The 17,858-nt window shown below is 40.4% G+C and overlaps 2 long non-coding RNA genes across 6 annotated transcripts in view; one reads left to right on the forward strand and one right to left on the reverse strand.

Moving 5' to 3' along the window:
- The window catches only part of LOC140642511 (uncharacterized), a 101,565-nt gene extending 89,210 nt beyond the window's left edge, over nucleotides 1-12,355 (forward strand). For all 5 annotated transcript variants that reach the window (XR_012038946.1, XR_012038944.1, XR_012038942.1 and 2 more), the window contains one exon: nucleotides 11,668-12,355. This is a non-coding gene — a long non-coding RNA (uncharacterized lncRNA). The remainder of the gene's footprint in view (nucleotides 1-11,667) is intronic.
- LOC140642512 (uncharacterized) overlaps nucleotides 1-17,858 on the reverse strand; it is a 143,020-nt gene that overhangs the window by 88,827 nt on the left and 36,335 nt on the right. The gene's annotated exons all lie outside the window — the stretch shown is intronic.

Here is a 17,858-nt window from a genome sequence, read left to right on the forward strand (position 1 = left end):
TTCAGTCACTCTACTTAATATGAAGATTTCCCTATGAACATTTACTTGATCCCATGTATCTTCACTCCTCACTAAACACAACCTCGTTCCTATTTCTGTTGGTGGTTCTGCTGCTTTTCCATTGTTCAAAACTAGAAGCTTTGGACTTCCTGACTTCTCCTCCCTTATCTCATCTTAACAATGCACAAGACAATGGCAAGAGCCAAGGTGGGAGGAATGGACACAACTCCTGACTCTGTCACTTACCAGTTCTGTGCCGTTGATTACATCCTATTTCTGTGCCTTCATGTTGTCATTTGTGAGACAATGAGAACAATATGTTCTGACAGGACATTGCGAAAAGCAAATGAAGCAGCTTCTGAGGAGGCCCCCAATACTGTGCCTAGCACAACAAATCTGATTGCTTTTTATTTATACACTCATTCAACATGCATTTATTTAGCACCTGCTATATGCCAGGCACTGTTCTAAGTCCTGAATAAGACAATAAAAATACCCGCCCTCAAAACAAAAGAACTTAACACCCCAGTAGAGAAATTAGACAGCAAAGCAAATAAAGAAATCATGTCAGGTGGTGATAAGGGAAGGAAAAGCCAAGCAAGATAAGGAGGCTGGGGAGTGCCAAGGTGAAGAAGAGCTGCTATTTTCAGAAAGGTGGCCAAGGAAGGTGACATTTGTCCTGAGACCTAAAGAAGATGAAGGAATTAGCTCTGCAGATGTTTAGAGGAAGAACAGGCACAGGGAAGTTTCCTGAGACAGGAACAGGTCTGATGTATTTGAGGAATGGCAAGGTGGACAGCTCTATGGAGCAGAGAAACAGGTGGGCATGTGGAGTACCGAGAATGGATGAAGCCAGAGGTAGCAGGAAGCCAGCAGTACATCCCTTGTAGATCCCAGGGATGGGTTCAGGCTGTCCTCTGAGCAAAGTGGGAGTTGATGGCCACACAGTGGACAGTGTGTGCCGAGGAGTGATTGTGTTGAGGTAAGACCACAGGAGGCCAGACCAGAAGCAGAAAGAGGTTTGGAGGAGGTTTCAATAATCCACACAAGAGGTGAGGTGGCCTCGACCACAGTGGCAGCGGTAGAACAGATGAGAAGTAAACGCCATTACTTGGAAGAGTCTCTCAACTTCTGACACATTTCCTTCTCACAGCCCAGCCCCATCCCTGGCCTTGTTTGTCCAACAGCTGAATTACTGCCACAGCCCCTCATGGGTCCTCACTGGACCTCCTATTCCTGTCTCTGCTTCTCTCACTTTCATCACCTCACTTCTCTGCTCAGGAAAAACAACTGTGCCCAAGTCACTATCCAGCCAAGTCCAAATTCCTCCACCCCATACTCAAGGCCTTACACTGGGTTCTGCATCTCCAGTGTTCTTTCCTACCATAAACCACTCCCTATCAGTACTCCACATCTGGGTTCTGCATCTCCAGTGTTCTTTCCTACCATAAACCACTCCCTATCAGTACTCCACATCTGGGTTCTGCATCTCCAGTGTTCTTTCCTACCATAAACCACTCCCTATCGTACTCCACAAATTCAGTAGCAACTCAGACAGTAACTGGCTTCCCAAATGGCTAAGAGATTTGCTATTTGATTTGGTCATTCAATATTAATAGGGTAGTTCTTTTAATTGGATCTTACCACCAGGTATCTATTGCAACAACAGACAGTAGCAGCTGACGTTGATGAAGTGCTTGCTGAGAACTCTACAAGCTGCATCCCCTTTAATTCTCACAACACCTTTATGAGATGGTTACTATTATTACCCTCAATTTTACAGATGAGGAAACTGAGGCACAGAGAGGTTAAGTAAATTGGCTGACATCACAAAGCTAGTTACATATAGGAGCGGGCTGTGGAGCTGGGATTTGATCCACAAAGTCCAACTTCAGAGTCGCATTCTTAGCCATAACTGTCTGTTGCCTTCATACTTGGACATTCTGTCTCAAATTTCTTTATGTAAATCATGTAATTGTAAGTGCATGTACTCAAAATGTCATTACTGCCCCCATACCTTTGCTTAGCCTTTTCTCCTCCTCCTCCCTACCTATCTCTGCCTTGCCAAATCCCACCCAGCTCTCAAGGATTAACTTACCCTCCTGTTCTTCACAAAACTTCTCTAATTATATTACACCTTGTTGACCTTCCATTCTCCCAAATAGTTGAAATCCATAAAAAAAAGAAAAGAAAAGAAAGAAAGAAGAAAGAAAGAAAGAAAGAAAGAAAGAAAGAAAGAAAGAAAGAAAGAAAGAAAGAAAGAAAGAAAGAAAGAAAGAAAGAAAGAAAGAAAGAAAGAAAGAAAGAAAGAAAGAAAGAAAGAAAGAAAGAAAGAAAGAAAGAAAGAAAGAAAGAAAGAAAGAAATCCATAACAAATCACTGTGGGTTTTCCTCTTGTAGTCCCCAACTATACTACAAGGCTACTTATTTACAGCAACTACAGATTGTATCTCTTTTTATATCTCCACAGTATGTGGCCACAATCCTGGGCCATTCAACTCAATAGATATTTTTTTAGAATTTTTTAAAAAGATTTTATCTATTGGGGTATTGAGTGGCTTGGGTTAGCTGAACATCTGCCTTCGGCTCAGGTCATAATCCTGGAGTCCTGGGATCGAGCCCCATGTTGGGCTCCCTGCTCAGGAGGGAGTCTGCTTCTCCTTCTGCCTCTGCCCCTCCCTGCTTGTGTTCTCTCTCACATGCTCGCTCACATACTCTCTCTCTCTCTCTCAAATAAATAAATAAAATCTTCAAAAGGAAACAAGACACAATCCCTGCCATTAGGGGATTCCCAGTCTAGTTACCACTTTGTAGTCTGTGTTACCATACATCTTAGGGCATGATTGGACATAAAAAACAGAAAATCCTTTTAAATCTGCTTTAGGTAAAAAAAGAATACAGAGAAATCTCACAGAACTCAAATATCAAAAGAACAACAAGGCCTGCAGGTGACTAGAACAGAGAATGACCCAGGAAGTTACTTTCTCCATCTTTCCCTCCCTCTCCCCTTCCCCTTCTCTCTCCATCATACCTACTCCAGATTTCCTTCTTTCACTTTGCTTTCACATGATCTATAATGGTTTCCACAAAATGGCACCCTCAGCCTCTAAGTACCTACATGGTGACCTTGCAGGTGCAGCATCACTATTAATTAGATTTTCTGTATTCTAATCCCAAATGTCCAGCAAGAGAATCCAACAGGCCCACCCTGAAATAGATTTCCACTCCTAGTACAAACAGCTGTGGCTGGAGAGTGGGGAAAAAATGCATAAGGTCATGCTGAATGACACACAGGGCTGCCAAGGACCACTCTTCAAGCTGTGGCAAAATGCAAACATGTGGGATGGTGTCTTCTGTGAATAGAATATAATACATAGCATAATAGTTGCTCTAGAATACAGACACACCTCAGGTTCACATATTGCAGACTTCACCTATTCATGGAATTTTAGAAACCTAAGGAATTCTAGGAATTATTTGACACAACTTACACACTTGAGTTCAGTGGAAACCAAAGCCCAAGGGCAGTTAAGAGTGGAGGCCAGACTAGATCCTGTGTTCTGTGACTCCTAATTTAAAGTGTTTTTTCTACCTTATGCCTAACATTTATCAAACCAGCAGCCTTTTCAGACCACCTTTGACATGAGGTTGCCCAGTCTATACATCACAGTATGTCATTTGTTTGTCCTTTTTACTGTAATTTCAGTACCAACTAAGCACTTTCACACATACCTTTCCATTTAGTCCTCATAACAATCACGAGAAAAATCATTAAACCTATCTTGCAGATGATAAACTAAGATTCAGCAGAAGTCAGGAGACTTGCCTACATTTTACAGTTAGTACTGGGCTGACCCAGGATTTAAATCTAATGTATCGGACTCTAAATCTTTGCTCTTTCTGCTATGCAATTCTGCCTCTACTCTCCAGAAATCAGTTAGGTGTCAATCAATAAAAAAGAATTAGGAAAGCAGATTGACAAGTTCAGAGGTTCAAAGAATTAATATGTACAGTAGAGGAGTGGGATGCTCAAACCCTAGACACAATGTCTTTAATCCCTGACAATCATGGCTACTAGCACTTTCCTCCCTCAGCCTTTATGTCTCCAGCACAGCAGAATGAAAGGAGCATTTTCCAATGCATTTATCAATCCCATTTGCACAGAGGGAAAAGCTGGTTCTCATATAAGATTGTTCTGCAATAATGATTCATTCTATCAGTGGCATCACTGCTACCTTTGATATGGATACTATCATTATCCATGGAATCGATCTTGAACCCATGTGTAGCCTGGTTTGGCCTGGTGAAATTCTTCACAGATGTCTAAACTACTTCAAATGCTTCTGGATACTTTGACCTTGTGTTCCTGGGACCAAAAAGGAGTGAGGCACCAATGTCTAAATCCCAAAGTGGTTCCACAAAGTAGCACTTCAAAGAATTTTGCATAAGGCAATTCCTTAAAACATGTATACTTTCACTGCCTATTGACTTATGTTTCTTTGCCATTGTGGAGATTTATTACCCTTTAAAATGCAATACTGAGGGCACCTGGGTAGGTGGCTCAGTCGGTTAAGTGTCTGACTCTTGATTTCGGCTCAGGTCACGATCTCAGGGTCGATATCAGTATCATGAGACTGAGCTCTGCATTGGGCTCTGTGCTCAGTGGGGAGTCTGCTTGAGATGATTTCCCTCTGTCCCTCCCCCCACAACTCATGCTCACTAATGCCCGCTCTTGCTCTCTCTCTCTCTAAACTAAATTAAAAAATCTTTTTCCAAAAAAATGAAATACTGGACTCCAAATCAATTGCATGCTCTGGTTTCAAGAAGTCCTGATAAGGTTCTCTCGACAACACAGTTAGGGATAAAGTGATCAACCTTCTCAATTTGCCCAAGACTGAAAGGGTACTAGAGATGCAGGATATTACATCTCAAAACCTTTCTGGTAAAAAAAAAAACAAAAAAAAAAACAATCAAACAAACAAACAAACAAAAAAAACAGGAAAGTCCTTGAGAAGCTGGTCGCCCTAATCTGGAGATTGCTTTTTTTTTTTTAGTAAATCTTTTGTCTTCCTAAGTTTTAAGAGGTGTCTGTAGAACCAAATGTCTTGGCAATACAGGATGCTCATTGTCCTTTAATGTCTTTAAACAACATATTTTTTACAGGCGTACTGAAAACCCAAAGTATGAATGTGTGACAACTGTACAGCAGATCAAACAGTGATTCTTAATACTCTAAATGTAGATAAAATACATCCAGCACATGAAGAGCAAAACTGACAAAGATTCATTTCAATCCGTAAATGCCCAACAGGAACTTCTATGTAACAGTCTTTAGTAGTAAGCATGGTAGTCTTTGATTCATTGCCTTTAAATACAGGCCCTGCTAGACTTCACTCTTCTAATGGTAAGGGGTGAGGGTGCTTTAGTTCCAGGTGCCCTGTTGAAACTCCCACCTCTGCCTATGTCCAGCAGAGTTGGAACAGGTAGCCCAAATAATGTGCACATTAATTAAATTTTCAATAGGGGAAGAAGAGAGGGATCCTGGTGAGAGTCCAAATTGCCTTAATCCTTTCTGGGGAATATGAAGAGTTAACGCTTTACCAATCTAGCCTCTAAAACTAATTCTTCAAGACTTAGCCCCGCAGTGCTAATTGATTGATGTCATTTATAAGTAATCTAATAATGCTGAATAATTTATTTTAAAAAGACAGATGTTAAAAATATAGAGCCATACTAATCTGTATCTATTGAAGAATATTTTTTATGATTATCATATATGACTTCAGGTCAGGATTGAGTTTTGTTTTGTTGTAAAGATTTTATTTATTTGAGAGAAAGAGAAAGAGCATGAACAGAAGGAGGGCCAGAGGGAGAAGGAGAAGCAGACTACCCACTGAGCAGGAAGCCCGACATGGAGCTTGGTCCCAGGACTCCATGATCTATGACCTGAGCCAAAGACAGACATTTAAATGACTCAGCCACCCAGGCACCCCTTATTTTGTTTTTTAAACAATCTTCAGATACTTCATTTTAGTACTTATAATAAAGTGAATTTAGAAAAAGTGTCATTTTGAACCAGGGGATAAAGCTACATTATAAATTTGTCATTCCATGAATACATGCTAATGTATGGATGGTAGGAGATATAGCAAAAACTAGAAATGGTGCTTGTCTTCCTTCACTGGGTTTCCATTTTAGTGTGAAGACTGATAGTAAGCAAGTAAACAAATACACAAAATAATTTCGGACTGTGATTAAAAATTAATCAGTCTTCATATTACTTTATCTATAGGTCTTTGAACCATTCATAACGGCCAACCTCAATATCATATATTATTCAACAACAGCTTTCTTTCTCAATTCAGTGTTTGTTAGTTCCTGCTTCATTTAAAAAAAAATCTTCATGAAGAAGAGTGGTTTAATACTACATCATAATTTTCCCACTAGAAGAACTATATGATCCACCTTAGGCTATTAAAAATTCTTTATTACTTTTTTATTGTTTTATTCATTATTTTAAAAGCCCTGGAGACGATTTACAACATCAAAATGCAAGCTTACAAATAAGCTGGAAGTGCAGTTTCTCACCATTCATAAGGCCTTCTTTCCTTGCTAATAAGTTTAATGCCTGTTCTTTCTGGCTCTTAGAACGAATAGAAGAATAAGGGGGAAAATCAGCGTGTTCCATCTATGTTAAGTATGAACAGTGCCAGGAGAAGAGATACAGAAGATAAAGCTGCCTTCAGAATACAAGATGGCCAATCAACTTCTCTAGAGAGGACAGTCAGGATGGCTTCCCCACCCCCTCCCCACACCCCATCCCAGCATCCCTCTTTCCTTCCCTGCAGTGGCCACTTTCCTCCCAGCTTCCCTAAGAGCCTTCTCCACCAGCACAGCTTCATCTTCAAACAGGACCCAAACTCACTGATACAAATGTGTCAGTGATTGATGATAGGAAGAATATTACCATTTTAATAAGGATCAAGGTCTTTAACTAAAAAATGAAACTCCAAGAATAAGGTCTAACACTGATGAGTGAGTGGCTGATGTGGGAGTTGTATATATTTGGCCAGCCCTAAAGAGATCTTGACTCTATGTTTAAAGTATCCTGGTCTAAAAGCCAGCTGGCACATAGGGTGCTGGTGGCTTCTGATGCAATCTGATTGTCATACTCCAGGGTCATGATATAATCAAGTAATGCCATTTTCAATTTATTATAGAATAATATCCAGGCAGCTACTTAACTAAAAACAAAAACAAAAACAGTGTAGGTACCCTCAGTCCATCTTGGATTATCTTGTTTAATGGTTTTTTAATGTAGTGAAATGTCCTCCATCTATTGCATTGTTATTTAGATTTTTTTAAAGATTTTTATTTATTTATTCACGAGAGACACACAGAGAGAGAGAGAGAGAGAGAGAGAGAGGCAGAGACATAGGCAGAGGGAGGGGAAGCAGTCTCCATGCAGAAAGCTGGGTGTGGGACTCGATCCCAAGATTCCTGGATCATGCCCTGAGCCAAAGACAGACATTCTACCGCTGAGCCATCCAGGTGTCCCTTTTATTTAGATTTTAATGTGTTGACATTTGTCTCTACTAGGGCAGGGACTTTTTTCCTAAATCAGCCCATGGAAAATATTGATGGATAGCCCCTTGACTATTAAGTATAAATTAACTTTTCCAGGACTCATTTTATATGTCATCTTGTTCTGAAAGATGTTGTTGTTATTATTACTATCATTATTAATATTGGAAATTATGTTTATTGGGTATTTGCCATGTACTAGGTAATCTCCCTTACGTTATTGCTTGAGCTCATCATAGCTCCACATTAGTTATTATTATCCCTCTTTCTGTAGTTGAAAAACCGCCCAAGGTCACACAACTGCAGAGAAACCCTCCTATGTTTGTCTGCCTCTCTTTTGAGAGATGTGATGGAAGTCTATCAAAGTTTTTACTCTTGTATGGGTAAGGGCCAATAAGGTAAGAAAGATGCTTTGGCATGGCCATTACATGAGACATATGAGGGCACGAGGTTAAGAGATAGGCAACTTTTAAAACCTCGTTGTTTTCTGAGGGATATTTATGAGTCTGGAGGTGAGTCAAGAATGAGACAGCCAGTTGCAGGGTGTGAGAGCTATAATCAATTCTATGGAACTCAGCAGAAACAGCTTAAACAGAGGAAAGAGAGTTCCAATTTAGATTCGCCCTTTCCAAAGCAGGCAATAATAGAGCAACAAACGGACTGCCAACCACAGGTTTGAAGCGTGTGATGTCAGGACCAACCCTCCCTGGCAAACCAAACCTTATCCCAGACTAATTTTTAAGTGCTTTTGCTTTACTTGGCATTATTATTAGCTTTGCTGTCATAGTATAAACCCGGGGTTTCAGTCGGAGCAGGCCTGAGAGCAGCTTAAGTATGGTTCTCCATTCTGTTCCTCCCTCCCACTCTCTCCATCACTGCTGCCTGCAGAACAGCCTAATAATAGTCACAACTACCATTGGTAGACTTTACCCCAGTTGACAAGGTCCTTTCACATAGCTTATTTCATTCAACCTTGTGAAATAAGTATTATTAGTAGCCCCATCTTAAATAGGAAGATGGTTCAGAGATAAGTTATGACCTAATTCAAATCACATCGCCAAGAAGGACCAAGCCAGGACCGGATCCAAATTTTCTGGGTCGGAGACCAAATGAAAGCCTACCAGGGAAAGGGTACCCCAAGATTATCATTTGATCTACCCTCCATCTCAGCCTTCAGGATTAAAATTAATAACAATTTATTGGATTTAATGGTGTCCTACCATAGTCTACCCACCACCAACAAAAATACATCTCAGTCCCCCAGGACTATCTCATTACATCTTGTGGTTTAATTTCATTTGCTAGAGTTTATAGAGAGTATTGCTCTCCATCAGTTCCTCTTTTTCCCTGGAGGTTTGTAGACAACACAAACAAGTATTAGTGAAGAATAAATCCTCCTACATGTCCACCGTAGGCCTGGGACTGATTTTCACTGCTTTGCTATGAACTGTAAAGCTATATCCCGAGTACTCTTAGTCTCTACAATATGGTGATAGTACTCATTCTTACTATCAGGATAAAAGCTCGTTCTCAATAAAAACAGCTCCTGTTCACTTGGAAGTGAGAGGAAGAGAGGAATTTGAAATTACTGTGAGTACTATTTAGGTTAATGGTCAGTAATTCAAGAACCAATTATCTAGTTGGTGGATTTTTTTCTGTTTCTGTACTGCCTCCCTCTTATTGTCTACTGGGCATTTCACTATTCATTTCATCTCCTGCATATTGTATCAAAGAAAAAGAGTGGAAGTGAGATTCCAAATAAAATTTCAATAAGCAATTATTAAGCACCTACTTTGTGCCAGACACTGAGATAGGTGTGCACATTCTAAATGAGTAGTATATGACCCCTGCTTGTGGGTTCCTGTGATAAATGCTGCACTAAAGATAGGTATAAAGTGCTCCAGGAACCTGATGGAAGAACAATAAACCTGGGTCTTTCCTTTCTTAGCATATTGGCTCATTGCATTATGTTTCCAAGATGGCTACTGCAGCTCCATCACATTTATACCAAAGGCAGCTCCAGCTATCACATTTACACCTAAAGCAGAAAAAAGTAGGGAGTAGGCTGAGAGCTTTAACTATGTGTGTCCCATTTTATCAAGAAAGAGCAAAGCTTCCCAGAAGCCCCAAGCAGACTTATGCTTACATCTCATTGGCCTGAATTGGATCACAGAGCCACCTTAGCAGTAATGGAGACTGGGAAAGTGAGTATTCAGTTGGATACACTGACACCTCAAGCAAAATAGGATTCTTTTAGCAAGCAAGAAGAGGGAAGAATGGATATTAGGGATTGCACCATCTGGTACAATAAACTTCAGAATATTAATATAAGGGTTAAAATAAGCTGAAGTGCCTGGCATACAGTAAGTGCTCAATAGATCTACCTCTTTTAGTTATAATAGTCCAAGAACAAAATGATTCAACTCTGAACTAGGACATGGCATAGGGAATAATTTTGAGACCTAGTAAAGCTAAAGGTCTTGAAAACAAAACAGATGAAACATTGGTGGGAAAAAAAAAGAGTTGGTTTTCATTTCTCTTGCTCTTATTTCTCCTTTCCCTTATAACCGGAGAAGTGTCTGTTTTCCACATTATTATCTTTATTTCTAATTATTTTATAATTGTGTAACTTGTTAGAATTTAAGTGCTTTATTATTTTAAAAATCTAATTAAAGAAAACATAAAATGTGAGTTCTTAAATCTACTTGATTAAAAAACCTCCAACAGCAACTTTAACTCTACTTCCAGTTAACAGTGTGTACAATTATGTAATCACGTAATGCTGGGCACTGTGATCTACTCTTAGCATGTATTTGTTTTAGATATAACTTGCCTGTGTGAAGGAGAAATATCTCCTATGTAAAGAGGTAAAATTCATCGCACCATTGTAGTTACATGACATTCAATGTTTCTAGAACTAGTCAGCAACACAGCTTCCAGAAACCCAATTGCCCATTTTGCTGAACCCATCTTGAGACACTTTCAAGGAGGCTCAAACAATTGATAGAATCACCATACTTTTTCCTAACCATGGAGAATGGTTAAGGGCCAGAATCCAAAAACCATTGGCAGCTATCTAATTGCATAGTGTTAGAGAGGAGAGAGGTAAGTGGTATGGGATATAAACTAAAAAGAAAAGGAAGGAACTGGAATATGATACCCCCACTCCAAAGGCTGGTTACAGCCTCCCCACTCCATCCCCTCCTGTCCTCAAACACACGAAGTTCTCTAAAATGTGCTTAGTAAGGGAGAAAAAAGGGAACAAAATTGCAGAAGAGAGCCTTCCAAACTCTTGTTAGATATGGGCAGCATCTTTTAACCGTTTTGGTTTTTTTCCTTTTTTTTTTTTTTACATTAAATATGTGTTACATTTGTAATCAGGTGGAAGAAAAAGGACAATATTACACAACTGAGCAGCAAAGGAATACATAGGATAAGTTCCTCTTCATCCGTGGCCTGAGGTCAAGGCAATTCTTCTTTACCCTCGTGAGGCTTGTGTTTTGGCCCGAAGTATGAAATATCATTCCCTTTACCTTTCATAGCTTCAGTTTACAATAAACTGTGGGTCAGCAGTTCCATGACTGACCTGGAATGATTTCACATCGCTGCTGGCCGCGCCAGGCAAGGGGTGATGAAGTGGAGCTAAGAACTGTGGAAGCTGCATCTGGTCAGACCCAACAGCAGACAGCAGAGCTGCTGCAGACAACTCTCTTTTCTGTGGTCTCTGATTAGATCTTTTCACGGTTTTTTTCGGGTTTTTTTTTTTTTTTTTTTCCTTTCAAGAAGACAAGGGTGTCTCATTGAAGCTTCAGGGAAATGACTAAATTTTAATGGAATCTAATTGGCTCCCATGGTTATCTCGAAGGAGCTGTGGTCATAAAAGTTAATTAAATTAGATTCATTTGCATATTCAAGACCATTCTCTTCCGTCACTTTAAAACCAGAGAAAGAGAAGATGTGTCCCTCCGCCCTGCGTAGGACACGCAACAATGTCCATATCGCTTTATTTGTATGCTTGGAATTAGAGTAGTAGGTTATTTTTTTAATTCTCTTGTCTCACTTGAATTCTCCACCCTTTTTTAGGTGTGTGTCAATGCAAGAGTTACGTTGGTATGCCTTGCAGTTCTCACTTTGAAATATGGAACCAGTCCTTTATGGAATGAGCTTTGCTGTGCTTAAAGACTGAAGTGATTTTCTAAACAAAAGATGAATTCAGAATGTTCAATAGAAAAGGAACTAACAACATTTACAGCCACAGGACAAGCTAGAAGCAACTCCCTTTTGTGTATGTGCTTGCTTGCATGTTTATTAGCAACAACTGTGTGCAGAGCTTTCTTAGGGGGTCAGAGGAATGGAACAATTGGACCCTAAGAGGATGTCAAGTCTACCTGGCTGCCTGTGGTAGGCCTAAAATAACCAGCTGAAATGGAACTCTGGCCTGTTTTCTGAAGCCTCAAGGGAAGGCTTACTCCTCTATAATCCGACCCATTTTTAACAACCCTTAATATCATACCAGCAAGCATTCCCTTGTGTCAAACCTATATCCCCTCTGCTGCTGATTTACTGTTTGTTCTCACATGCATGCAATGCTGGTGTAGGGGATCAAACCCAGTCCCTCCACCCTGCTCATTTGTACATTCCCTTGGAATAGCAACTGGATATTGATACTGGTCCAGTGCCCAGATCAGTCTCTAGATTAAAGGCAGTGTCTGCCCTACTTCTCTTGACCACTCTTGCCTGTTAATGCAGTAAAGGTATATCATTAACTTCATTCTCCCTGTTGTGAGAAGACAGGTTTGATTTCTTTTTAGGGTTTTTGTTTCTTTAATGAACACAATGTGCCATCCCAGTGCTAAGTTCTTGGAAAACAATGGTGGACAGGAAAGACCAAGACCCTGCCCTCATGCATGGAGTTCAAACAGAGTACAAGTAATTATAAGTGAGGTAAGAGTTAAAAGAAGTGTAGGTTGCCAAAAAATCACACAACGGTCTGAGCTAACATAGACTGGGAGGACAGGAAAGCTTTCTGGATAAAGTCATGTTTCACCTGAAACCTGAAGGATAAATAGGAATTATCAAAGTGGAGAAGAGTATTCATGGCAGAAGGAATGGCATACTCACAGGCCCGAGCAGGAGAAAGAGAGTGACCTGTCTAAGGGCTGGTGCTGAAGTTCAGACAGTAGGATAGAAGCTGTGGAACCATCAGACATCACTCATAGCCCATACCTGCTCAACTGCTCAGCCCTAGTCCTGGCTTTTGCAGGTTGGGAGCTCAGAACCACTGGATGCTCAGAGACAAGGGTCAGGTACCTGGAGGAAAGGTAGAAGGAAAAGGCCCCACTTGAGCACCCAGAGGCCTTGAATGCTCTAGAGGCTCCTGTGATAGCATGACGTAGCACAATAGCAGCAGTCAACTCGCAGGGGATTGAGGTGCTGTGTGTGTAGTCTTTAGCAAGTCACACTTTCAGGCTCCCTAAACCCTCATCTATAAGATGACAAGTTTAGGTATGGATCCTCCTCACTCATATTCTAGAAGCATTTCACAACAGTAGTCCCTATATGGTTTGTTCATTCTTAAGTGGGTCACGTTATTACTGAGCTAGCCTACATTTGGGAGTGGGAGGAGGAGTTATTCAGACACAGCCAGCAGGCCTCTCTCCAATTCACTTTTTTTTTTTCTTTTTTTTTTTTTTTTGGTGTGTGGGGAAGGGTCAATTTTTTTGTTGTTGTAAAATATACATAACATAAAATTAGCATTTTAGTCACTTTTGTGTGTACAATTCAGTGGAATTAATTACACTCACAGTGTTGTACAGCCCTCACCAGTATCCATTTCCAAAACTTTTTCACTCAATTCACTTTTTTTTCAGTGAGGATAGTTTCCCTTTTTTTTTCCAGTTTTATTAAAATATGACTAGCACATAATATTGTATTAAAAATATACAACATAATGATTTGATAGATGTATATGTTGAGAAATAATTACCACAATAAATTTAGTTAACTCCAATTCACTTTTTTTTTTAAGATTTATTTACTTAGAGCACAGGAGCATGCACAAGCAGGGGGAGGGGCAGAGGGAGAGAGAGAATTTCAAGCAGACTCCCCACTGAGCACGGAGCCCAACGCTAGGTTCATTCCCAGGACCCTGAGATCATGACCTGAGCCAAAACCAAGAGTCAGAGGCTTAACTAATTGTGCCACCTAGGCGCCCCAACTCCAATTCACTTTTTTTTTTAAGATTTTATTTATTTATTCATGAGAGACATAGAGAGAGAGAGGCAGAGACACAGGCAGAGGAAGAAGCAGGCTCCATGCAGGAAGCCCGATGCGGGACTTGATCCCGGGACCCCAGGATCACACCCTGGGCCGAAGGCAGGTGCTAAACCGCTGAGCCACCCAGGGATCCCCCTCCAATTCACTTTTAAACAAGTCTGGCCAAGTTCTGTAAGTGTCCTCACAATCCACGAGCCTGACCATCTATCATGACTAGTGACTTGGACCTTGAGAGATCTGGTGCTACTCTTAAAGCAAATGATGCTTCTTACTCCTTGTATAAACATGTGTACAAAGGGTAAAAAAAACTGTTCAGTAAACTGCTTATATAGTTAAATCCTCTTCTTCTGCCACTAGATAGATCACCTTGTTTAAGATCATAGTACTTAATACCCCTAATTTACCAAGCCCCATCTATGTGCCTAGCACTAAGCTAGTGGCCTTATACATGTCATTTGACAGGTAGGGAATATTATTCTCCTTTTACAGATAAAGGAATAGGCTCTGATGGAACCGGATTTTCAACCCAAATCAGTCTGGTTTTTTTTTTCCACCCCTCTTTACCTAGTTGCTTCCCCAAAGGCAGCTAAAGGGGAGACCTGAAGAGGGCATTTTGAAAAATGAAGAAGAGCAAAGTATAACAAAAATTAAGTTTAAGCTCATGCTTAACCTACTCAAATTTGTGATTGGTTTTGTCATATAAGCTCTAGCGTCTTCAGTGCAGTCTTTCTTATCTCTCTAGGCCATGGAACTGATGGTATTTACTGCCCCACTTTTCAAGGATGGTATGTGGCTCAATTACTTAATTAAGAAAATCCTCAGAGCATCAGGGTGCTTAGCAGGCAGGAAGGGTTAATAGCCCAAGGAAGGGCTGAGCTCCCTCTACCCCAGGTCGGCACAAGCCAGAAATAATGAAGCCAGGTGAACTGCAAACCTTGGCTGCGAGTCTTGATAGAACAGAAAAACATGGAGACAAGGGAATTGTCAGGTAAATTAGTATTAAGAGTTCAGATTTTGGGAATGTGAACTGGTGCAGCCACTCTGGAAAACTGTGTGGAGGTTCCTCAAAGAGTTAAAAATAGACCTGCCCTACGACCCAGCAATTGCACTGTTGGGGATTTACCCCAAAGATTCAGATGCAATGAAACGCCGGGACACCTGCACCCCGATGTTTCTAGCAGCAATGTCCACAATAGCCAAACTGTGGAAGGAGCCTCGGTGTCCATCGAAAGATGATGGATAAAGAAGATGTGGTTTATGTATACAATGGAATATTACTCAGCTATTAGAAACGACAAATACCCACCATTTGCTTCAACGTGGATGGAACTGGAGGGTATTATGCTGAGTGAAGTAAGTCAGTCGGAGAAGGACAAATAGTGTATGTTCTCATTCATTTGGGGAATATAAATAATAGTGAAAGGGAATATAAAGGAAGGGAGAAGAAATGTGTGGGAAATATCAGAAAGGGAGACAGAACATAAAGACTCCTAACTCTGGGAAACGAACTAGGGGTGGTGGAAGGAGAGGAGGGCAGGGGGTGGGGATGAATGGGTGACGGGCACTGAGGGGGGCACTTGACTGGATGAGCACTGGGTGTTATTCTGTATGTTGGTAAATTGAACACCAATAAAAAATTAATTTATTAAAAAAAGAGTTCAGATTTTGTTTTCTTTTTCCAGTAACAGGTGTGCTATGAGAATTCAAAGCATAAAGAAGGAGAATGGGTTAAAAATAGTATGACAATAGCCAGTGTGACAATAGCATCATAAAAAGAGCATCATGGATTATACAAGAGGACTGTAGAAAAAAAAATTTAAAGAAATAAAAGCAGAGGCAGGAGCAAGCACATTAACACCATGGAATCTTTAAAGGCTTAGAATGAAACCTATGTTTTGTATGATATCATAAAATAAAAAAGAAATACAGGGTTCCAAAAGTATGAAGATTTTTAGGGGCACGTGGGTGGCTCAGTGGTTAAGAGTCTGCCTTTGGCTCAGGCCATGATCTCAGTCAGGGTCTTGGGATGGAGAGTATCAGGCTCCCTGCTTAGTGGGGAGTCCTCTTCTCCCTCTCCCTCTCCCTCTGTGCCCTGCCCTGACTTGTGCTCATGCTCTCTTTCTTTCTCTCTCAAATAAATAAATAAAATCTTTTTTTAAAAAGTATGAAGGTTTTTAAATAGAAATGTTTGTCCCTCGGGGAAAGTCAGACTTCATTATCTTGGCTTGCAGGTCCCTCTGTGGCTTGCTGCTCCAGCCTCATCCCTCCTGCCACCATGAACAAATCTCTAAAGAACTGCTTGGATGCCTTTCATTTGTTGTCATGCTCTCTTACTCTCTCTCCATGGCCTTATTCCCTTCTCTGACATGTCAAAGTGGGTCAGATCTCTGAGTTATCTCTTCTAACAGCTCCGTGCTAACCTTATTATCCTTGTAAATATTGCTCAATATCTGCTTTCCCAGGGTAGGGTCCAAATCTACCTTGTTTATTGCTAAATTGCCAACCCTAGCATAGTTATGAATAAATGAATGAATGTTGGTGGCCATTTATGTTTCTAACTGCCTAACTTCATGACATCTAAAGAAAACAATTGCTTCCTTATCATATATCATGTCAGAATTTAACTAAAGAAGCAGAACCAGTTTTAATCTATCCATTTTTTTTTAATCTATCCATTTAGTTATTACAAAGAATTGCCTTACACAGTTGTAGGAGTTGGCTAAGCAAGCCTAACATCCACAGGACAGGTAGTCAGGAAAGAGAGATCACAAGCAGGTTGGGACCTCACAAGAATGAATCTGATGATGAGATTATCCTGCAGAAGCCAGAGCTTTCAGTCCTGGAATCAAATACACACACTTGGCCCAAGAGTCAGTGAAATCAAATGAGGATCCAGCTGGAATGGAAACCAATTTCAGGCCCAGCTGCTGCTTCACACCAACAAGGCAAATCAGCAGATCAGCAACACCAACTAAGTTTTGCCCCAGAGTGTAGAAGAAGATTTTACAACTTTCCTTCTTCCTCATGTGTGGACTCTCTGACATCTTGAAGGGTTTAAATCCTCTTTTTAAAAGCTTTCCTTGGGGGTGAGGGGGTTTGGATGAAGGTGGTCAAAGGTACAAACTTCCAGGTATAAGATAAATAGTACTGGGGATGCAAAGAACAGCATGTTGACTTCGGTTAATACTGCTATATGGTATATTTGAAAATTGTTAACAGAGTACATCCTAAGAGTTCCCATCACAAGAAAAAATTTTTTTTAATTTTCTGTATCTATATGAGATGTTGGATGTTAACTAAACTCACTGTGGTAATCATTTCACAATGTAAATCAAACCATCATGGTGTGCACCTTAAACTTTATACAGGGCTGTATGTCAATTATATCTCAATAAAACTTGGGGGGGGCTTTCCACTGATTAAATCATCCAGAACAATATCCCTTTGGTTAATTTAAAATCAACTGAGTAGGGGCTTTTTTTTTTTTTTTCTTATTTTCTTTTTTTTTTTTCTTTTCTGAGTAGGGGCTTTAATTACATCTGCAAAATCCCTTCACAGCAGCACCTAGATTGATGCTTGGTTGAATTAGGAGTGGGGATGTGTGTACTACAAAATAGCTGCTGCCAAGCTATCAGCCTCCAAGTTTCTTTTTTTTTTTTTTAAATGATATAACAGCCTTAGAATTTTTTTTTAATTTTTTTAAAATTTTATTTATTTATGATAGTCACACAGAGAGAGAGGCAGAGACATAGGCAGAGGGAGAAGCAGGCTCCATGCACCGGGAGCCTGACGTGGGATTCGATCCCGGATCTCCAGGATCGCGCCCTGGGCCAAAGGCAAGCGCTAAACCGCTGCACCACCCAGGGATCCCCCCAATTTTCACAAAAAGAATCTTCCTTGTATCTCACCATAGCCAGGAACATATTAGAAATGGAATTCTGGGGGATGTAGTTCAGCCTAGCCAAGTGGACACATCACAAAGCCATCACAGGTCACAT

The sequence above is a fragment of the Canis lupus genome, chromosome 11, assembly GCF_048164855.1.
Source record: "Canis lupus baileyi chromosome 11, mCanLup2.hap1, whole genome shotgun sequence".
NCBI lineage: Eukaryota > Metazoa > Chordata > Mammalia > Carnivora > Canidae > Canis > Canis lupus.